The sequence below is a fragment of the Mobula birostris genome, chromosome 6 (assembly GCF_030028105.1).
Source record: "Mobula birostris isolate sMobBir1 chromosome 6, sMobBir1.hap1, whole genome shotgun sequence".
Taxonomy (NCBI): domain Eukaryota; kingdom Metazoa; phylum Chordata; class Chondrichthyes; order Myliobatiformes; family Myliobatidae; genus Mobula; species Mobula birostris.
Genome location: NC_092375.1, coordinates 153,891,025 through 153,915,123, shown reverse-complemented (window position 1 = coordinate 153,915,123; position 24,099 = coordinate 153,891,025).

The window sequence follows — 24,099 nt, the reverse complement described above, 5'->3', positions numbered from 1 at the left end:
AAATAAGCAGTGGGTCTGCCATAGCTTTATGTACAATATATACCATCAACCAAAGTGGACAGATACCTTGAACCATTTAAATTTATTCTTCTTTCAATGTCCACTGTGATCAATGCCCCTTTAAAATCAAGATATGTATGATGGCTTGCATTTGTTTTGTCCAATATCAACAGATTATTGTATTTTCAACACTGCTGTTATGCTAGTAATGTGGTTACAGGTTAAGGCAAAACATAATCCCAGGTTTAATATGGTCTATTGGTTCATACTGTGAAGACAATTCTTTGGCAGTTGAATAATATCCCAACAAAATTAGTGGTTATATGGCACTGCAACGTGCCTATCAACACACTAAAACTTTATTACGCAGGAGCTGTAAGACCAGCCGGGAACCAAGAGCAACAACTGTGATTTATTCTCCCCATTTGTGTTTGCTGCAACAAAATTGATTTGTAAATTCCCAAAGTAGATCAGCTTTAGGAATATGCTTTTGAAATTAATGGAGTATATACCAGAGTAGAGAAGTACAAAACGTTACATGAACAAATTCTGATGAAGGGTCTTTGACTTGAAACATTAACACTGATTCTCTTCCCACAGATGCAACTTGACCTGCTCAGTATTTTCCAGCATTTATGGCACATGGCAGCATCGATACTTTAGTGTAATTAAGAGAGATTAGCTTCATTTGTGATTAGCATGTGCATCAAAAGATACAGTGGAATGCATTGTTTGTGTCAAATCAAATGAATCAGCTATGACTGAACTGGTTCCACAAGCATCGTCACTCTTCCAATGCTAATATAGTATGCCCACTACTTACTAACCTAAACCAAATATGTTTTTGGAATGTGGGAGGTAACCAGAGCATCCAGAGGAAACCCACACGGTCATGGGGAGAAAGTAAAAACCGCTTACAGACAGTGGCGGGAATCAAACCCCAATCTGTGATCGCTGATGCGGTAAAGGAATTTCGCTAACCCTGCCATACCGCCATTGTGACAACATTAGGTTGTTGTTTTCCACATCTTCCCGCCAACAGGGAGCTGTGAGAGTAAAATTAACACAAAGGTCCTACCTGCACACTAATGACATCATAGTGCTCTAGCCCGCTCATTGCAAGTGACCTGGTACATCTGCTAAGGACATCCCAGAGTACCATGCAGTCAATGCACAGAAGTGGGAGATGGCTTTAAAAGGCACCTTAGAGTTCATGTGTAGATCATACGTGCAATGTGGAAGGCAGGGAGACATCCAGTGCCCCTGATGTCTACAACTGCAAGAAGTGCATCCAACTGCAGACTGTGTCAAGGAGTTGGAACTGGACTTGAATGAACTGAGGGGTTGATAGACAGGACATACAGGGAGGTAGTTACACTCAAGGTGCAAGCCACAGGTAACTGGGTGACTGTCAAGAGAGTGAAAAGCAAGAGGCAGCCAGTGCAGAGTACCCCCCATGGCCATTCCCCTCAACAACAGGTACTGTACATTGCTTTGGATACTGTTGAGAGGAAAGCCGCAGCAGTCAGGTCTCTGGCACTGAGTCTGGCTCTGTGGCTCTGAAGAGAAGGTGGCGGTGGGGTGGGAGAAGAAACAAGTTGTATTGATAGGGGATTTCTTGATTAGAGGAATAGAAAGGAGATTCAGTGGATGATAATGAGGTTCCCAGATGGTATGTTGCTTCATGAGCGCCAGGGTCAGGGACATCTCGGATCGAATCCATGGCATTCTTACGTGTGAGGGTGAGTTGGCAGAAGTAGTGGTCCACATCGGTACCAATGACGTGGGTAGGAAGGGTGACAAGGTCCTGCGGAATTCAGGGCATTCGATGCTAAATTAAAGGACAGAACCTCCAGGGTAGCGATCTCAGGATTGCTGCCAATGCCACGTACTAAAGAGGCCAGAAAGAGGAAGATCGTACAGTTTAACATGTGGTTAAAGAGATGGTGCAGGAGGGAAGGCTTCAAATTTTTGGATCATTACAGAGAAGGTGGGACCTGTACAGAAGGGATGGTTTGCATCTGAACTGGAGGACTGATATCTGGGTGGTGGTGGGTGGGGAGGTTAAACCGGAGTTGCAAGGGGATGGGAACCAGTGTACCAGAACAGATAGCAGAGTGGTTGTAGAGAAAGATGTTATGCTTACATACAAGGGCAGGAATCAAAAGAGTGAGCATGGTGTGACAGATGCTTATATATATAGGCATCCATTAGTCTCGTAAGACCATGAATTTGCTCCTCGGAAGGTTTTCAGGGCGCAGGCCTGAGCAAGGTTGTATGGAAGACAGGCAGTTGCCCATGCTGCAGGTCTCCCCTCTCCACGCCATCGACGTTGTCCAAGGGAAGGGCATTAGGACCCACACAGCTTGGCACCGGTGTCATTGCATTCAATGTGTGGTTAAGTGCCTTGCTCAAGGACACAACACGCTGCCTCAGCCAAGGCTCGACCTAGCAACCTTCAGATCACTAGACGAACACCTTAACCACTTGGCCACGAGCCAACACGCGACTAATGTACTGAGCTGCATATATTTCAATGCAAAGAGTATTATGTGAAAGGAGGACATGGACTTCTGACATTGTGTCATGGTCCGGTCTGTGAAGTCCGTATTCCGGTTCACGAGTCCGATCCATCGACCCTTGCTCCAGGTTTTCCCGTCTACCCTGTTTCTGTTCTTGTTGAGCTCTAATTGAGCCAGCTGATGCTCGTTGGGGCTGGCTGCATAAATACCTTCAGAGACCAGGGCGTGGTAGCTGGATTGTTCTTGTCTTTGCTCTTTGTATCCCTTCTTCTGCCTTTTGTTTCCTTGCCTTGCTAGAAACTCTCGCCTCGCCTGAAGTTCTCGTCTCGTCTCGCCTTGCTTTGCCAGAAGCCTTGCCTTGTCTTGCTGGTAACTCTCGCCTCACCTTGCCTGCAGTCTTGTCCTGGAGCCACCCTGTACCTAGCTCCCTTCCTGTCCCTTGCCTCTGCCCAGGTAGGTCAGGCTGTCTTGCCATTACCTGCGGTTGGTTCTGTCCCTTCCTGTCCCTTGCCTCTGTCGGATAAGCCAGGCTGTCTTGCCATTACCTGCGGTTGGTTCTGTCCCTTCCTGTCCCATGCCTCTGTCAGGTGGTGATCCGCGTCCTGCCCAGGAGTACCGCGCCCTGCCCAGCAGGAGCCTGCCTAGCCTGAAGCCTGAAGACTGCAGCCTCCTGCCTAGCCTGAAGCCTGAAGACTGCAGCCTCCTGCCTAGCCTGAAGCCTGAAGACTGCAGCCTCCTGCCTAGCCTGAAGCCTGAAGACTGCAGCCTCCTGCCTCCTGCCAAGCCTCACCTCTAGCCTCAAGCCTGAAGACTCCAGCCTCGTCCTGCCTGCCTGCCAAGCCTCGTCCTTGCCTAGTTCTGGGGTCCAAGCCAGAGGCAAGACCCAGGTACTGGATCCTTCTCCATTCTCTAGCTTGGAGTCCAAACCCGGGCTCCTAGCTCTCTTGTCCAGTCCTGTTCCGGGTTCCTGGTTTTCCTGTCCATATCCTTGCCATCGCCCTGTATCCTAATCCTGTCCCTAGTACTTCAGTGTCTGTGTCTTGCACTTGGGTCTGTTCCCAGCCACCTTCTTGTGATACATTGTAGCCATTAGTGAGACTTGGCTGCAGGAGGGGCAGGACTGGCATTTCAATGTTTAGGGGTTCCATTGTTTTAGATGTGATAAAGCAGGAGGGATTAAAGGGAGAGGGGTGTCATTACTAGTAACAGACAATGCCATGGCAGTGTTCAATCAGGCAGACTGGAGAGTTTGTACAGTGAGGTTTTATGGGTAGAAATGACAAATAAGAAAGGTATGACAGAATGGTAGAACAGGTGACAGAGATTTGTTTAGGGGAACACTTTGCATCAGGTGACCATAATGCCATTAGTTTCAAGTTAATTTTGGAAAAGGATAAGTCTAGACCTCGAGTTCTAAGTTGCAGAAAGGCCAATGTTAATGACATCAGAAGGGAACTGGTAAGTGTGGATTAGGGCTGGTTGTCTAAGACAAAGTTGTACTTAGTAAGCTGGAGGCCTTAAAAAGTGAAATTTTGGGAGTATGGAGTCTATATTTTCCTGTCAGAATAAAAGGCAAAGATAACAGATTTAGGGAACCACAGTTTTTGAGAGATATTGAGGTCCTGGTTAAGAAAAGGAAGGAGGTATATAGCAGGTTGAGGCAGGTAGGAACAAATGAGGTACTTAAGTAGTATAATAAATGCAAGAGAACACTTGAGATGGCAATAAGGATTTTGCTCTAGCAGGTATGAATTTTCTCCAGCAGACAGGTAAGGGAGGATGTAAGGGCTTCTGCAGATGTATTAAGAGCAAAAGGATAGCAAGGGACAAAATTGGTCCTCTGGAGCAGTGGTCCCCAACCACCGGGCCGCAAAGCATGTGCTACTGGGCTGCAAGGAAACAATATGATTTGGCGATATAAAATGATATGAGCCAGCTGCACCTTTCCTCATTCCCGGTCACACACTTTTGAACTTGAACACCTCCACCCGCACCCATCTCTCCCCCCCCCCCCCCCCCCCCCCACCAGTCGGCCGGTCCGCAAGAATATTGTCAATATTAAACCTGTCCGTGGTGCAAAAAAGGTTGGGGACCCCTGCTCTAGAGGATCAGATGGTACTCTAGGCGTGGGTCTGTAAGAGATGGAAGAGATCTTAAATGGACTTTTTTTTTTGACATCTGGATTTACGCGGGTGACAGATACAAAGCCTATAGAAGTGAGGCAATGGAGCATCGAGGTCATGGATCATATACAGTTTACAGAGGAGGAGGTGTTTGCTGTCTTGAGGCAAATTAGGATGGATAAATCTCTGGGGCCTAACAAGGTGTTTCCTCAGTCCCTCTGGGAGGCTAGTGCAAAAATTGTAGGAGCCCTTGCAGAAATATTTCAAACATTATTAGCCATTGGTGAAATGCTGGAGGATTGGAGGATAGCTAATATTGTTCAATTGTTTAGGGCTCTAAGAATAAGCCAGGAAATAATGGGCCAGTGAGCCTGATATCGGGACTGGTAGACTTATTGGAAGGTATTCTAAGGGACAAGATATATAAATATTTGAATAGACAGGGTGTGATTTGGAATAGTTAACATGCATTTGTGCATGGTAAGATGTGTCTAAACAATCTTAGTGTTTTGTGAGAAGATCATCAGGAAAGTTCTTGAAGGCAGGCAATGGACGTTGTCTATAACGATCTGCATAGGAGGTTGATCAAAAAGATTCAGTCGTTTGGCATTCAAGATAAGATAGTAAATTGGATTAGGCATTGGCTTTGTGGGAGAAGCCAGAGAGTGGTAGTAGATGGTTGCTTCTCTGACTGTAGGCCTGTGTCTAATTGTGTGCAGCAGGGATTGGTGCTGAGTCTATTGTTGTTTGTCTTCTGTATCAGTGAACCGGTCTCAGTACCTCCAGTTAAACTGTCTTTTTGTGTGTTTCTCCCTAGCTGTCAGTCTGTGATTTTGTATTGCCATGTTCTCCTGTCCCTGCTCCTGCTCTACTCCGGCCTCTGTATTACTGAGTACTCTGTCTCTCATCTGTTTCTCATTATTACTTGTATTGCTGCCACCTGTGTCTCATTGTGCTCCACCTATCATCTGCCTCTCTGTTTATTGCTCAGTGTGTTTCAGTCCTGTGTTTTCACCTGATTGTGGCAGTGAATTTTTCTGAGCCTTTCCAGCATCTGTATCTGTATCCTGTCTGTCTGAATATTGACTCTGCCTGTTTCCTGATTCTGGTTTTTGGATTTCTCTGAATGTTTTGATCTCTGCCTGGACTTTGATGCCAACTTTATTTGCACCTTGGGATTTGTTACTCAATTCATATCACTGTGTGCACTGTACTGGGTCTGTGATTGGATCCCTGTTCCAGTGTCTTGACAACTGGATGGTTATATGGAAATCTGGATTGGCAAATTTATGGATGACACCAAGATTGGGGGTGTAGTGGACAGTAAGGAAGACTATTAAAGATTCCACCAGGATCTTTACTAACTGGAATAATGGGCTGAAAAAGGGCAAGAGTGAGGTGTTGCACTTTGGGAGGATCAATCAGGGTAGGTCTCACATGGGGAGCAGTAGAGCACTGAGGAGAGTGGTAGAACAGAGGGATCTGGAAATAAAGATCCATAAGTCCTTGAAAGAGGTGTCACAGGTAGATAAAGTCATAAGGAAAGCTTTTGGCAAGTTGGCCTTCATAAATCAATGTACTGAGTTCAGGAGTTGGGCTCTTATGTTGAAATTGTATACAACATTGGTGATGCCTAATTTGGAGAATTGTGTGCAGTTTTGGTCACCTACTTACAGAAAAGATGTAAATAAGGTTGAAAGAGTAGAGAGAAAATTTACAAGGATGTTGCCAGAACCCAAGGACCTGAATTATAGGGAAAGGTCGAATAGATTAGGACTCAGCTTAGAATGTAGCAGATTGAGGGGAGATTTGATAGAGGTGTCCAAAATAATGAGGAGTATAGATGGAGTAAATGCAAGCAGGCTTTTTCCACTGATTTTGGGTGAAACTACAACTAAGGTCATGTGTTGAGGGCGAAATATTTAAGGGGACCAAGAGGGGCAGCTTTTTCACTGAGAGGGTGTTGAGAGTGTGGAATGAGCAAGTGTGGATGTGGGGTTGATTTCAATGTTTAAGAGAAACTAGGATAGGTACAGGCACATGGATGAGAGGGGTATGGAGGTGCAGGTGAATGGGACTAGGCAGATTAATGGCTCTGCGCAGGCTGAAGGGCATGTTTTGTGCTATAGTGTTCTATGCCCTGAGACTCGATGTCGTACAGTGAATGCAAGATGCATTATGAAGGTACAAATAAAAGTCAGAAATCAGTTACCTGTTACCTTTCCATTTCAAGTACTTTCAGAATTTAAAGCCAAATCTTATAGTTAGCTTTTAGGGATTTTTTTTTAATGGATGAATGCATACACACACACTCACAGATAACATGAGCAGATCACTCATGGAGAGTTTGGCAGTGGATCACTTACAGGGTGGGTGGGTTATTAGGTTATTCTGGTGTCGTGGGTAGATCAACTTGTGAAAGTAGTAGAATGCTCTTGGGTGCGTATCATAGGCTGGTCACAGGTGATAAGGGAAGATGACTTGCAGAAAGCCTGAGTAGTAGAGCCGCCTCAATAATCTGGTAGTGGATCATTTTCAGTGTACTGTAGATATTCGATTAGTCATGGTTGATCCTGATGGTTTCTCACATGTGGTCTGGGTAGTAGATCACAGAGGTAGTATGAGCCGTAATCACTCATAAACAGTGTGGACAATTTATATCTCTGGGCCATGTGAGAACAGGATGAGAGACAGATCACACATACAGGTGATATGCACAGCAAATCACCAGGTAATGAGTGTAATGGATTATTAAAGCTGTCATGGATACAGGTAGCAGAGGAGACTGACCACTCACAGGTAGCTTGGTTGGTGCATTAAGAGTCGGGTCTGTCTCAGCCTGGCTGGAGTAGCTAACAATTATTTGTTTTGTTATTGTTAAGTAACAATGAGGCAGCTTCAAGTGTTGGCCTCCCAGTCAATTAATGGCTAGTGGCTTATCTGTCAAAAATATATTTCTCCTAATTATATGCAGAACAGAAAGCAGAACATTTAAAGGAGTAAGCTGTGACGATCTTGAGGTTAAGGACATTCTTAGCCATTGATTTACTTTTTGAGTCTAATATGTTGAATATCAAACTTAATGACTTGCCATTTCTCCTGTTGCTTTACAGTGTGCTTCTAAAACCAAGCTATAAATATTTTCAATGCCAGGTCTGGCGATAAGTGAATAACCCTTTCATGTCTTGGGGCTATGGTGCCTGAGAGGTAGAACACCTATGATTAAGATATTGATTAATCCTGAAGTCTGCATATGCTGCACAATTTTCATTTCACTGTCTGCCCTTTTATTTATTTATTCATTCATTCATTTATTCATTGGCCCAACTAGAAGACTGACTACCTGCCAGGCCTGGCTTCCTTTTGATCCATGGATCTTCTAGAGAAGGCTCAAGAAAGGGATATTGCTGTTGGTATGTGGAATCATAGAACAGGGTTCCAGATCTCAGTGGGTAATGGGGAGAATAGGAAGAGTGGGAAGAATGACTTGAACGTGCGGCCTGATCTTATTAGGAGACTGTATTAATCGGATGGAGGAAGGAGTCTTAGCTGGTGAGCTGCAAAGGTTTGCACCCTACCTCTTCCTGGTCTGTTTGCAGTGCTAGAAATCTGTTGTTCCTTCCTACAGCAGTCCCTGTCCCCTGTTAGCTGCTGGATCCTTGAAGCAAAGGAAGTTTGAAGACAGGTCACATACTTTAAAGATGCATCTCATCATTCACCACCAATGCTTTAAAACACAGAGCTGGCATGGATGAGGCTTTGGGATGAAGATTTGTTTAGAATTCTTGTTGGCTGTCTGACAGAACTACTATATCTTTGAAGAATTGAAGTTACTTTATGCATTTAGAGAACCTAGTATCAAAACAAGTTGATAAAGGGTGAACTGGACATTGAGTGGATTATTGATCTTTAATTAAAGATGCTACATAAAGTGGCTTGTACATAAAATATGGCATCTAGCATAATTTCCATTAAGAGTACCAGCATATTAATAAAAGTCCAAGTGTCACCTTTAATGCATTAAATAGCATCATTATTGAAGCTAGGCTAAATAGATGAGGGCTGCAGCAAGTGACGTATGAGAAAAGAAACTGGAAAATCATTACCTGGTAAACGCCACAGGGATTGTACCCTGAATTTCCAACTAAAATCAGTAAAACATACTGGGATATACTGCTTAGAGCAAAGCAACTGTTGATTCTTCCAAAAGTATGAAGTGAATAATGTTGTTTGTTTAGACCAAACTACAAAAATAAGAAAGAAGTCACATTTACTGTGATCTAAGGTATAAATGTGACAGTATGGTTGTGTAAGAGCAGAATGCTTAAATGTTATTATTATTATAAGGGAACCAGTATGGTTTGAATGGCATGTGCATACATGATGTGTAATTGAGTGGCAAGATGTTCATTGTTTTAATGGCTCTCCATGTCTCATTATACTGTACTTCTGGCTCTGCATGCAGTAAGACAACTAACCCATACTTGGATTGCAAAGAGCAGTATTTTTTTTTTTGTAGATAAACTAGACCCAAACAAGACAGTTGTGAACTGATAGCCCTGTTATCCACAAGGGCAATTTGAATCATAAGCTGCAAAACTGTCAGAGGTGACTAACCCAATGTGAGCATTGGCAAATAAGAGAATAAGGTCAAAACTCTACATGAGAAGGGGCAAACACATGGCTTGGGGATTCCTGAGTAAGTACTTTAGGTGAGTACTGGCACCATACTTGCAGAAAAGATCATAGCTACAATGAAGCCAACAGAATATCCTTTGGTGCTCATGAGAACCAGGCTAACAGAACTCCTGAATGGTTTAACAATGTGTTATGGAGAGTACTGTGGGTGATCTTGTGAATCAGGGGCTTTAGTCATTAAACTTCCTGTATCCTGAGGACAGACTAGGAACAACATCAGAAGAGAGTGACAAGATAGCTTAACAGATCTATTAGTTTACACTGGCATAAGTTCACATGTGAGATCCTTTGAGCTATACACAGATGTTTTGAATAGTGATGATGAAAATCCGTCTATACAAAAGGAACAGAAAATGCTGTTAACTATAAGCACTCAGAAACGTACAGAATATTGACAAATCTTTCAATGTTATAGAAAGTGAAAGATGTTTTGTCTGGAGAGATTACGCAAGAGTTGAAGATCACTTCAATTCCAAACTTCCAGAAATTATGGAAAGCTCCAAATCTCAAACCAAGACTCAAAGATTCAGTGATACTGTTGGTAAAAATTAATATAAAAGTAAGTATGAACACTGGAATTGGGAAAAGGAAGGGACCTTTAAGTCTGTTCTCTCGTTTGATAAGATCATGGCTGATCTAATTGTAGCCTCAAATCCACATTCCTTTCTACCAATGATTAGTTTTCACATCCCCCTCCCCCCCATACGTATCAGGAGACATATCTTAAAAATATTCAAAGACTTTATTTCTACCATCCACTGAAGAGAATTTTAAAGACATTATCTGAGGCATTTTTTTTGCCTCATCTTCTTGCAAATGGGTAACCTTTAGTTTTTCAATAATAACCCCTATTTCAAAATCCTGCCACAAGAAGGAATCCTCATCCATTTTGTAAAAGTCACTGTATACAAGCTTAGCCTGTTTAGCTTTTCCTCGGAAGTGTCACGGTGGCGGGGGCATGGGGAGCAAGGGTGGACCCAAATGCAAGACACATCTTGTGAGGTTACTTAAATTTAGTTTATTGTTCGAGACCAGGAGAGCAAGGCAGGAGTAGGAATAGTGAACTGGACAAGGACTGAGGACCACGACTAGGCTGGGACCAAGGGTCTGGGCTAGAACTCGGAATTGGCTCCCAGAACTAGAGGAGACATGAAGAGGCTAGGGTATGGACTTCGAGCTAGAGACTGGGCAAAGACCCAGTACCTGGGTCTTGCCTCTGGCTCGGACCCCAGAACCAGGCATGGACATGACATGGGCTAGGGAGAGGAGGAACATGGAAACACAGAGCCTCGGTCTAGGGGAGTAGGTACATGGAACTATGGACACGTACACAGAACACAGTCGGGACCCCTCCTTGGGTACAGGAAATAGGGCCGGGACTCATGACCCTCCACGGAGCAACGGCAAGACGGCCTGACTTACCCCACGGAGGCGAGGACAAGGCAAGACAGAACATGAACCCCCGCGGGCCAACGGCAAGACGGCCAGACTTACCCGTCAGAGGCAAGGACAAGACAAGACAAGACCAACACGAATGAACACCAGACAGTACCTATCTAGCTCCGGTGATGGAACTAGACCGAAGTGCAGGTGGAGGCTGCAGACGAGGGCTAGAGGCAAGAGGGGCAGAGAAGGGATTCAGACAAGGGGGTAGGACAGGAATCACAGACCGCCGGGGCCAGGACTAGACTCAGAACTGGAAAGCCGCCAGGGTCAGGACTTGACATGGCACTTGAATGCCGCCAGGGCCAGGACTTGACTATGGTACTTGGACGCCGCCAGAGCCAGGACTTGACTGTGGTACTTGGACGCTGCCAGAGCCACGACTTGACTGTGGTACTTGGATGCGGCCAGAGCCAGGATGTGGACATGGTACTTGGATGCCGCCGGAGCCAGGACGTGGTGCTTGGAACCTCTGGGTAGTGCCGAGCTCTCGATAGCCACACATTCTGATATTGGTTTAGTAAACCATTTTCTTTGAACTGCTTCCAATCCATTAACACCCTTCCTATTAATGGATACCGATACTGTATATGTTCTCCAGATGTGGTCTCACCAATGCCCTACATAATTGAAATGTAACCTTGCTATTTAAATATTCAATTCCCCTTGCAATGCAAGATGTTTTGTTTGCTCCCCTACCGTCATTAATCTTTCACAAGTCAGGCACTGAAACAACCAAATTTCTCTGCAGCTTAGAGCTCTGAAATCTCAAGCCATTGAGTTGAAATGTTTTCTATTTTTGATGTCAAAATCTTCCCTATTTACTAGATCTCTATCTGCCCTCTATCTCTTTTTTCTGGTTGCTTACGTTGCCCTCAGATTGCACCCCTACCTATCTTTGTCATCAGCCAACCCAGCAAACATGTTTCTTTCATGCTGTCATCCAAGTGTCTTACAGAAAATGTTAAAAAGTTGAAGCCCCACCACTGACCTCCATGTCACACAATGCGTTGCATCTTACCCACCAAGGAAATATACATTTATTCTTACTCTTTGCTTCCCGTGAGACACCTAATTTTCTATTCTTGCCATTATGTTACCTCCTACATCACACTTATTTTCTACAATAATCTTCAATGCTTTCCAATATATTAAGATTCTTTACCTAGCAAACACCAACAAGTTGATCAAACCTTATTTTCTCTTCACAAAACAAAAGCAGTTTGTCTGATTTGTCTTGAAATTTTCTGATTTGCCTGCTTTTTTAAAAATAAATACGTAGCAGATCCCAACAAAGATTGACATTCCATTTGATAGCTGGCCTGAGGTTTCTTGTTTTTGCTTCCCAAGTTTTTTGAATAAAAGTAAAATTTGCTTTGTTTCCTTCCAATAAAGCCTCCCCTGAATCTTGGAAATTAAAATTAATTATTTCACAAGCCGCATTGTTTAAGATCCTATGATAAAGTCCATTGGAACTGCCAGTCTTGTCAGCCCACAGTTCCAATATCTTGCTCAATATCTCTAACCTATTGACTGTAATTCTTCTGAGTTTCTCCCTCCCTTCCAGTTCTAAACTACAACAATTTTTTTGCAAGATACTTGTGAGCCACAGTTGATTTCTTTTTTCTTTTGCGGATTTGCAGATAGCACCTTCAGTTTCATTCACTTGTGAAATAAAATAATAAGCATATTTATTTCACCATCTCATCCAACATCAAATGCTGCAGCAGTGAAATCAATTAGGATTGTCGAAAGGAGCATTGAAAAGCAGGTATTCCAAAGGATTTCAAGTTGAATGTTGATCAGTCAACAATAGAAAGATATCAATGTCCATGTTGGGTTATATTTGCAAAATTACGTGAGCATAAGAATCAGAACACAAAGAAGAGAATAATCTGCAGATGCTGGAAATCAAAGTAATACACACAAAATGCCAAAGGAAATCAGCAGGCCAGGTAGCATTCATTGAAAAGAGTAAACAGTCAAAGTTTTCAGCTGAGACCCTTCATCAGGACTGGAAAAAAGAGATTAGAACTCAGAGTAAGAAGGCAACTGAGATTGGCAGTCAAATCTTGAGGGGTTAGTGTATGAGAATCATTTGAGAAAGAAAGCCATGGCAAGAGCTTTTTTAAAAAAATGTGATAAATATTTGTGTATTAACATTGCCTGAGAAATCTTGTGTTTAGAAATAGGATTTTAAGAGCATAAGAACATTAGATATGGGAGCAGAATTAGGCCATTCAGCCCATTGAGCCAGCTCTGCACTTCATCATGGCTGATCCAATTTTCCCCTCAGCCCCAATCTCATGCCTTTTCCCCATATCCCTTCATGCCCTACCAATCAAGAATCTATCAACCTCTGCGTTGTATATACATAAAGACTTGACTTCCACAGCTGCCTGTGGCAAAGAATTCCACAGATTCACCATATTCTGGCTAAAAAAATTTCTCCTTGTCTCTGCTAAAAGGATGCCCCTCTATTCTGAGGTTGTGTCCTTTGTTCTTAGACTCCTGAACTATAGGAAACACCATTATGGGCTGAATTTTAATGCAATGTGAAAGGCTGGAGAAATAATCTGATATTTCCTGAAAGATATACCAGAGATATCTTGTGAAAATGGGAAAATAAGAAATATGCATACCAATCAATTAATTCCTGCAAGAAATATCAAAGAATTATGTGATTATCAGAATCAGATTCATTATCACCAGCATTTGACATAAAATTTGTTAACTTAGCAGCAGCAGTTCGGTGCAGTACATCACATAGAATATAAAAATAAGTAAATCAATTACAGTATATGTATATTGAATAGATTAAAATCATGCAAAAACAGAAATAATATCTATTTAAAAAGTGAGGTAGTGTTCATGGGTTCAAGGTCAATTTAGGAGTCAGTTGGCAGAGAGCAAGAAACTGTTACTGAATCACTGAGTGTGTGCCTTGAGGCTTCTGTATCTCCTACCTGATGCTAACAATGAGAAAAGGGCATACCCTAGGTGCTGGGGGTCCTTAATAATGGACGTGGCTTTTGAGTGTTTTTGTTGATGTACCAAATCTCTTCAAATTCCTAATGAAGTACAGTCACTGTTTTGCCTTCTTTCAGATGCAACGATATGTTGGGACCAGGTTAGGTCCTCAGAGATCTTGGCACCCAGGAACTTGAAACTGCTCACTCTCTCCGCTTCTGATCCCTTTATGAGGATTGGTGTGTGTTCCTTTGGCTTACTCTTCCTGAAGTCCACAATCAGCTCTTTTGTCTTACTGACATTGAGTGTAAGGTTGTTGCTGTGACACCACTCCAGTAGTTGGCGTATCTCACTCCTGTACGCCCTCTCGTCTCCATCTGAGATTCTACCAACAATGGTCATATCATCAGCAAATTTATAGATGGTACTTGAGCTATGCCTAGCCACATAGTCATGGGTTTAGAGAGAGTAGAGCAGTGGGATAAGCACACACACCTGATTTGTACCAGTGTTGATCGTCAACAGGGAGGAGGTTTAATCACCAATCCGCACAGATTGTGATCTTCTGGTTAGGAAGTCGAGGGTCCAATTGCAGAGGGAGGTACAGAGACCCAGGTTTTGTAGCTTATCAATCAGGATTGTGGGAATGATGGTATTAAATGCTGAGCTGTAGTCAATGGACAGCATCCTGACATAGATGTTTGTGTTGTCCAGGTGGTCTAAGGCCATATCAGAGATATATGTGGCTACATCAGAGATTGAACCAATGGATACTGCAGAATGTGACGAAAGAGGGTTACAAAAGTACACATAGACTAAGATGTTAACTGTCCTGTGCTAGCACCAGTGGGATCAACAGTTGATCTGCCACCTCTCTTCAGGAGAGAGAGATAAGTAAGACAATGGAGCAGCATTTGGAAATGTTAATGAAGAGACAAGAGAGTTTAACGGGAGGAGACACTGGTCTGAGTATTGTCAAGACCGGCTCCTTTTGAACCCTGAACTGTTTGAAGTGTGATGGACAGGCGATACCCCAGCAGGGGGATAAAAAGGGGTAGGTTCGCTGAGACAACACACACGACACCATGAGGTAACGAGACCCTGGAAGCGGTGTGCCCCCAGGAGTCGGTGGGAGTTTTTGGAGGACTAACGTGGGACTAGCCAGACTCCAACTGAGTGGTCCATTTCTGCTGGTTTGGCAACCCAGTTACAGGGTATGTAACAAGAACAACAATATAAATTGCTGATGACTCCACTGTTGTGGGTTGAATCAAAGGTGGTGATGTGTCAACAAACAGGAGGGAGATTGAAAATTTGACTGAGTGGCGTCATAACAACAACCTCTCACTCAATGTAAGCAAGACCAAGGAACTGATTATAGACTTCAGGAGTGAGAAATCAGAGGTACCTGAGTCAGTCCTCGTTGGAAGATCAGAGGTGGAGAGGGTTAACAATAAATTCACGGGTGTTACTATTTCAGAGGAGCTGTGCTGGAACCAGCACGTAAGTGCAATTGTGAAGAAAGCACAGCAGCACCTCTAATCAAGAAGGGAGAGAGGCGGCAGAAACGAAACTATAGGCCAGTTAGTCTGACCTCAGTGGTTGGGACAATGTTGAAGTTGATTTACGAAAGATGTGGTCTCAGGGGTTCTTGGAGGCACATGATAAAATAGGCTGTAGTCAGCAAGGTTTCCTCAAGGGATAATATTGCCTGACAAATCTGTTGGAATTTTCTGAAATAACAAACAGGATAGACAAAGCAGAATCGGTTGATGTTGTGTACTTGTGAAACCTCCTGGTTTCCTTGGCTGCATAAGTCTAGGGAAGACACTCACTGGTCCCGCCAAACTTGTGAGATTGAGATTGCTCTCCCAACACAAACCCTGGTTTGTGTGAATGCTGTGTAATTGGCTACCCTGTTACAAATTAGTGCCACAAAATGACAGGCAGTACACTGCATACAATTAAAGGAATTATATTTATGACTCTTAACTTAACTAAAGGGTTAGTAAAGAAAATCTATGAAAAAAAGGGCCCATTTTAATTAAGCAGTCAAATGTGCACAAGTTGGAGCTCAACGTTTCACTATATTCACCGATCCTCAATTGATCATCACACCTAGCTTCATCGAATCACGGTCTGGGTCGAATCCTACAACCTTCTCTCTTCATCTCTCACTGGGCAAAAGCCACAAGGCCAACAGTGTCCCTTACTAGAAAAACCTCCCCTCAGCTCTACCATCCTGATTGGATGGCACACATTCCTCATCATCCCTTATCTTCAACAATAACCCAAACTGGCTGACGGCAGAACAGACTGCTCTTTCAGAACTGCTAAATGACATACACACAGCATGATATTAAAAATATGAACCAGGGCCGTACCCTTGGAATTTCAGATGGCCTTTGACAAGGTGTTACACATGAGCCTGCTTAACAAGCTATGAGCCCATGGTATTACAGTAAATACTCTAGCATGGATAAAGCAGTGGCTGATTGGCAAGAGGAAATGAGTGAGAATAAAGTGAGCCTCTTTTGTTCGGCTGCCAGTGACTAGTGGTGTTCCTCAGGGGTCTGTGTTGGGACTGATTCTTTTTATTTAAATGTCAATGATTTGGATGATGGCTTTTTCGAAAAGTTTGCAGACAATATGAAGGTAGGTGGAAGGACATGTAGTTTTGAGGAAGTAGAGAGACTACTGAAGGACATAGACAGATTAGGAGAATGGGCAAAGAAATGGCAGATGGAATACAGTGTCAGGAACTGTATGATCATGAACTTTAGTAGAAGAAATGAAAGGATTGACTATTGTATAAATGGAGAGAAAATACAAAAAACTGAGGTACAAAGGGACTTGGGAGTCCTTAACGATTCCCTAAAGGTTAATTTGCAGGTTGAGTCTGTGGTGAGGAAGGCAAATGCAACGTGAACATTCATTTCAAGAGAACTAGAATATAAAAGCAAGGATGTAATGTTGAGATTTTATAATGCAATGTTGAGGCCTCACTTGGAGTATTGTGAGCAGTTTTGGGCTCCTTACAGTATCCTAGAAAGGATGTGCTGAAACTGGAGAGGATTCAAAGGAGTTTCATAAAAATTATTCCGGGATTATGACCGTCCAGTCATATGAACAGTGTTTGACGGCTCTAGGCCTGTATTCACTAGAATTCAGAAGAATGAGGGATGACCTAATTGAAATCTGTCAAATGGTGAAAGGCCTTGATAGAGTGGATATAGAAAGGATGTTTCTTATGGTGGGAGAGTTCAAGACCAGAGGACGCAGCCTCAGTATAGAGGGGCTTCCTTTTGGAACGCAAATAAAGAGGAATTTCGTGAGCCAGAGAGTGGTGAATCTGTGGAATATTTTTGCACAGGCAGCTATGGAGGCCAAGGTTTTATGTCTATTTAAGGGAGAGTTTGATAAATTCTTGATTGGTCAGGGCACGAAGGGATGTGGGGAGTGGCAGGAGCTTAGGAATGAGAGGAAAATTAGATCAGCCATTATAGACCAAAAGGCCTGATTCTGATCCTATATCTTATGATCTCATGTTCTTCCTTCTTCAGGAGTTTGTGGAGCTTTGTCATGACATCTAAAACTTTGACAAATTTCTATAGATGTGTGGTGGAAAGTGTGCTGACTGGCTGCAATATGGACCGATATGGGAACACTAATTCCTTTAAATGGAAAATCCTACAAAAGGTAGTGGTTTGGCCCAGTACATCATGGGTAAAGTCCTTCCAACCATTGAGCACGTCTATATGAATCACTGTCATAGGAAAACATAATCGATTATATGAGATCCCCATTACCCAGGCCATACTCCCTTCTTGCTGATGCCATCAGGAAAAAGGTACAAAAGCCTCAGGACTTGCACCACCAGGTTCAAAAACAGTTTCTCCCCCTCAACCCATAGGTTCTTGAATAAAAAGGGGTAAGTACATTCACTTGCCTTAATCACTTAAATGTTCCCACAACCAATAATCTCACTTTAAGGACTTTTATCTTATTATCTCATGTTCTCATTTTTTTCTTGCTATTTATTTATATTTGTATTTGTACAGTTTGTTGTCTTCTACACTCTGGTCAATCTATCATTGATCCTCTAATAGTTAATATTATATAGATTTGCTGAGTATCCATATAACCATATAACAATTACAGCACGGAAACAGGCCATCTTGGCCCTTCTAGTCCGTGCCGAACTCTTACTCTCACCTAGTCCCACTGACCTGCACTCATCTCATAACCCTCCATTCCTTTCCTGTCCATATAGCTGTCCAATTTAACTTTAAATGACAACATCGAACCTGCCTCAACCACTTCTGCTGGAAGCTCGTTCCACACAGCTACCACTCTCTGAGTAAAGAAGTTCCCCCTCATGTTACCCCTAAACTTTTGCCCTTTAACTCTCAACTCATGTCCTCTTGTTTGAATCTCCCCCACTCAATGGAAAAAGCCTATCCACATCAACTCTATCTATCCCTCTCATAATTTTAAACACCTCTATCAAGTCCCCTCCTCAACCTTCTACGCTCCAAGGAATGAAGACCCAACTTGTTCAACCTTTCTCTGTAACTTAGATGATGAAACCCAGGTAACATTCTAGTAAATCTTCTCTGTACTCTTTCAATTTTGTTGACAACCTTCCTATAAATCGGTGACCAGAACTGTACACAATACTCCAAATTTGGCCTTACCAATGCCTTGTACAATTTCAACATTACATCCCAACTCCTATACTCAGTGCTCTGATTTATAAAGGCCAGCATACCAAAAGCTTTCTTCACCACCCTATCCACATGAGATTCCACCTTCAGGGAACTATGCATCATTATTCCTAGATCCCTGTGTTCTACTGCATTCTTCAATGCCCTACCATTTACCATGTATGTCCTCTTTTGATTAGTCCCACCAAAATGTAGCACCTCATATTTATCAGCCCTAAACTCCATCTGCCATCTTTCAGCCCATCTTCTAACTGGCTTAAATCTCTCTGCAAGCTTTGAAAACCTACTTCATTATCCACAACTCCACCTATCTTAGTATCATCTGCATACTTACTAATCCAATTTACCACCCCATCATCCAGATCATTAATATATATGACAAACAACAGTGGACCCAGTACAGATCCTTGAGGCACACCACTAGTCACCGGCCTCCAATCTGACACACAGTTATCCACCACTACTCCCCACAGGAAATTGAATCTCTGGGTTGTAAATGGTGACATATATGTACTTTGGTAATAAATTTACTGTGAATATTGAAATAAATGAGTCAAGAGATACTGAAATATGAATGACTCTTTGCAAAAAGGACAAGAATCTAAACACATGCTGTATCTAAGATGTATACATGTGTGCAGTGAAGTGACAGAATATGGAATAAACAAGATTCATATTTTTCATTTGTCCATGTCTATTAATGGTTCATTATACACCCAATACTACATCTGGTTAGAATGAAAAAAAAACACATATGGAAAACAAAAATGTAACTGATATTTTCTCAGTGTTGACGGTATTTAAAGCAGAAAAGTCATGTTCACAATGCTGAAAGTAAAAGCAATACTTTTTATAAGAATGATTTTTTAAATATACTGCACTGTAAATGAAAGCAACTATCCATAACCTAATGATGTGTTAATTTATGCAGCAATATTATTGGTTGCACTAATTTTTGTATGACAAAGATGGTTGATTTTTCTTAATTTTCCCTGGTAAAGAAGGCAATACAGTGGCTATATTTCATCAGGAGTTAGAGGAGATTTGGTTTGTCACCTAAAACACTGCACAGGATTGAAAGAGGCTCCAGAAAATTGTAAAATTAATCAGCTCCATCTTGGGTACTAGCCTCCGTAGTATCCAAGACATCTTCAAAGAGCAGTGGCTCAGAAAAGTGGTGTCCATTATTAAGGACTTCCATCACCCAGGACATGTCCTCTTCTCTTTGTTACTGTCAGCAAGGGGATGCAGAAGCCTAAAGTCACACACTCAGTGGTTCAGGAACAGCCTCGTCCCCACTGCCATCTGATTCATAAATGGACATTGAATCTATGAACACTACCTCACTTTTTTATTATGATGTATGATTTTGAATTGAATTGACCTCATTTCTTACATCCTTCACACACATGAGGAATAAAAATCTTACATCTCTGTCTGAATCTGCACTGTGCAAATTATAGTAATTTGTAATAAATAGTATGTGCAGTAGGATATGCAACAGAACAGCCAGTATAACTTAGAAATACAATTGTGTCAGTGTAAATTAATCAGTGATGGTCTGGTGGAAGAAGCTGTCCTGGAGCCTGTTGGTCCTGGCTTTTACGCTGCAGTACCGTTTCCCAGATGGTAGCAGCTGGAGCAGTTTGTAGTTGGGGTGTCTCAGGTCCTCAATGATCTTTCAGGCCCTTTTTACACACCCGTCTCTGTAAATGTCCTGAATACTAAGGCGTTCACATCTACAGATGCACTGGGCTGTCTGCAACACTCTCTGCAGAGCCCTGCGATTGAGGGAAGTACAGTTCCCATACCAGGCAGTGATACATCAGTCAGGATGCTCTCAATTGTGCCCCTGTACAAAGTCCTTAGGATTTGGGGACTCATGCCAAAGTTCTTCAACCGTCTGAGGTGAAAGAGGCGCTGTTGTGTTTTTTTTCACCACACAGCCAGTATGTAAAGACTAAGTGAAGTCCTCAGTGATGTGTATGCCAAGGAACTTAAAGCAGTTCATCCTCTCAACTCCAGATCCATTGATGTCAATAGGGGTTAGCCTGTTTCCATTCCTTCTGTAGTCCACAACCAGCTATTATATATATGTATATTAAATAGATAAATTGCATTTAATTAATTAATATACATATGTATGCTTACTGTAATTGATTTACTTATTTTTTTCTATTATCATGTATTGCAGTGTACTGCTGCTGCTAAATTAACAAATTTCATGAAATATGCCGGTGATAATAAACCAATTCTGATTCTTTTGGCAGAGTACAAAGAGCCTCCTTCCCACACCAACTTCCTGCATTACAAGACAGCTCCATGGAAAAACCAGTTCATTTAAAAGAAAAATGCAGTGAGCAGCTTTTTGATGTTTGAAATTTGTCACTAAATTTAAATTAGGTTCAGAATCTAATTTGGCTCATCCTGACACAGATTGGTGTGCAGAGTACCTACTCCGACTCAACTGAATACAAACCTCTACTCTATCATGGATTAGAATATGGGTCAGTAGGTCATATATCCTTTTCTAAGAAGCCTGAGCAGCTTTAGACCTGATTTATTTTTTAATATTTTACTTTATAGAATGCTAATTTCTTTGTAACATTGCTTCTTCTCATTCAGGAATGGTTTAGCTGTTTTTTATGTGTGAAAATATGTACAGATGATAGACTAGTCTCATATTGAAATAACGTAAATTCAGTTCTTCCACTTACTAAATAAAATGCACAATGTAAACATTAACATATAATATACTTATGAATTCAACTGGGAATATATAATTAAATAACATGATTTAATTCATGCTTTTGTTTTACTGAAAGATGTACACATTTACTAATTCCTATGTAAATAAACCAGTTTTGAATAAATTAATGTATTTAATGACTACTATTAATGGTATCTTTTCTATATGCCTTGAAATTAGAAGCCTATTAATATTCCAATAATCTTTAATTTAAATAAATTGGACTGCCTTCCATCTTAATCACATTAAAGTTTCATGGTAAAATGAAGTAGATGGTAAGTGAGCATTAGTGCAGATATTAATCTTATCATTATAGTAATCTGATAGTGAGAATGGAAATGGTACAAACACAATAGGGGTAGAGAACTGAAAAACCAGTGGAAAAGAACCATTGGGTGTTTTTTCCAGGAAATAGTTGGAGAGAAATCCATTAGTATGAACCTGAGAAACAAGACTTTTGTAAAAGAGGGCTATCCATTTAATAAAATTTTCATTTCAAACCTGTACTTTGCAGAGTATCAAATAGATACTTCCTCTCGGTTCTTTTAAAGATTTTTCATTGTGCCTAGGGAGACAGGCTAAGTACTGTATTGAATAATTTGCTGGCTTTTAAGTGTAGAAGGCAAACTTGTCATTAATGGAATTGTCAAGATGTTCAGGATCTTGATTCATCAAGTAGAAATATCATACATGCTCTATTTCAATAATACTGGAAAAACAATAAATTTAACACTTTGTGTACTGGCATTGGAAAACTAGTAGAATGAGAAAAAGGGCAAGAGAGTGCTAGACTACATCTGCTGTGATCTTGTGGAAGTGTCAAACAAATTAGCTAATTATCCTAAAATCTTAAAAGGACTTTGCTAAACTTCTCACTTGGAAATATTTAGTGACAAAGTTCAATCTTTGACTTTCTGACTAACAGACTCCAATCAGTTAAACTAGACAACCTCTCCTCCTCCATTCTCACCCTGAACACCGGCGTGCCTCAAGGATGTGTGCTGAGCCCTCTTCTGTACTCCCTTTTCACCTATGACTGCGTTCCTGTACATGGTTCTAACTCCATAGTCAAGTTCGCAGACGACACCACGGTGGTTGGCCTGATCAGAGGGGATGACGAGACGGCCTACAGGGACGAGGTCCAGCACCTGGCCACGTGGTGTGCCGATAACAACCTGGCCCTTAACACCCAGAAGACCAAGGAGATCATTGTGGACTTCAGGCATGCTAGGAGCCACACTCACGTCCCCATCTACATCAACAGAGCTGTAGTGGAGTGTGTGTCAAGCTTCAAATTCCTTCATGTCCACATTTCCAAGGATCTCACCTGGTCCCTGAACTCCTCCATCCTGATCAAAAAGGTGCAACAGCACCTTTATTTCCTGCAGAGCATCAAGAAAGCTCTCCTCTGTCCCAGGATACTGATGGACTTTTACCGCTGTACCATTGAGAGCATATTCACCAACTGTATCTCAGTATGATATGGCAATTGTCCCGTGTCAGACTGCAAAGCACTCCAGTGTGTGGTGAAAACTGCCCAGCAGATTATCAGCACCCAATTGTCCACCATTGAGAACATCTACCATAAACACTGCCTGGGCAGGGTGAAAAGCATTATCAAGGATGCATCTCACCCTAACCATGGACCTTTTACTCTCCTCCTATCCGGTAGGCGCTACAGGAGCCTCCACTCCTGCACCAGCAGGCACAGGAAGAGCTTCCTCCCTGAGGCTGTGACCCTGCTGAACCTCACATCACAGCGCTAAGCAGTATTGCACCCATATTGTACTGTCTCAGTACTTTCATATTTGTGTGCTGTAGCACTTACTTTTTATTCGCAGTTATTTTGTAAATAATACTATTCTTTGCATTTCTGTTTAGATGCTAACTGCATTTCATTGGCTATGTATCTGTACTTGGCACAATGACAATAAAGTTGAATCTAATCTAAATCTGATCTAATTTTTAAGATACAATGTTCAGATGCTGTAATTTATTCTTTGCAAGGATGTGGATACTGTTGATAGCAGAGGCAATTATTACCCTCCCCTATTTCCCCTAGGCCATTTCTGAAAATCATTAGGAATCAACCACATTATTGGAAATCATGTCAAAGTTCGGCTGTGCCACCAAATTCATTCAGATGGTACGCCAGTTCCAGGATGGCATGATGGCCAGAGTGCTGGACGGCGGAGAATTCTCTAAGGCATTCCCAGTCATCAATGGCGTCAAATGGGGCTGTGTGCTTGCACCCACACTGTTCAGCATGATGTTTACTGCCATGCTGAATGATGCCTTCCAGGACTGTGATGCTGGAATCAGCCTCAAGTACAGAGAGAATGGGAAGCTCTTCCACCTGAGGAGACTTCAAGCTATTAACAAAGTGAAGGAGACTGTTCTGAGAGACTTCCCCTTTGCCGATGACTCGCCCTATATGCTGGGTCAGAGCCAGAAATGCAAGTCAGTATGGACAAATTCTCCATGGCTTGTGACAACTTTGGACTCACCATCAACATCAAAAAGACCGAAGTCATGCACCAGCCTGCTCCTCATGCACCGTACACAGAACCCAAAATCACAGTCAAAGGACAGAAATTAGAGGCGGTGCACCAGTTTACTTACCTTGGCCCCAGCACACAACAGCAAACATGATAGCACTGGCCAGCACAGACTCGTAGAACATCCTCAGCATCGTCCAGCAGATGTTAAAGGACCTCAGTCTCCTCAGGAAATAGAGACGGCTCTGACCCTTCTTGTAGACAGCCTCAGTGTTCTTTGACCAGTCCAGTTTATTGTCAATTCATATCCCCGGTATTTGTAATCCTCCACCATGTCCACACTGACCCCCTGGATGGAAACAGGGGTCG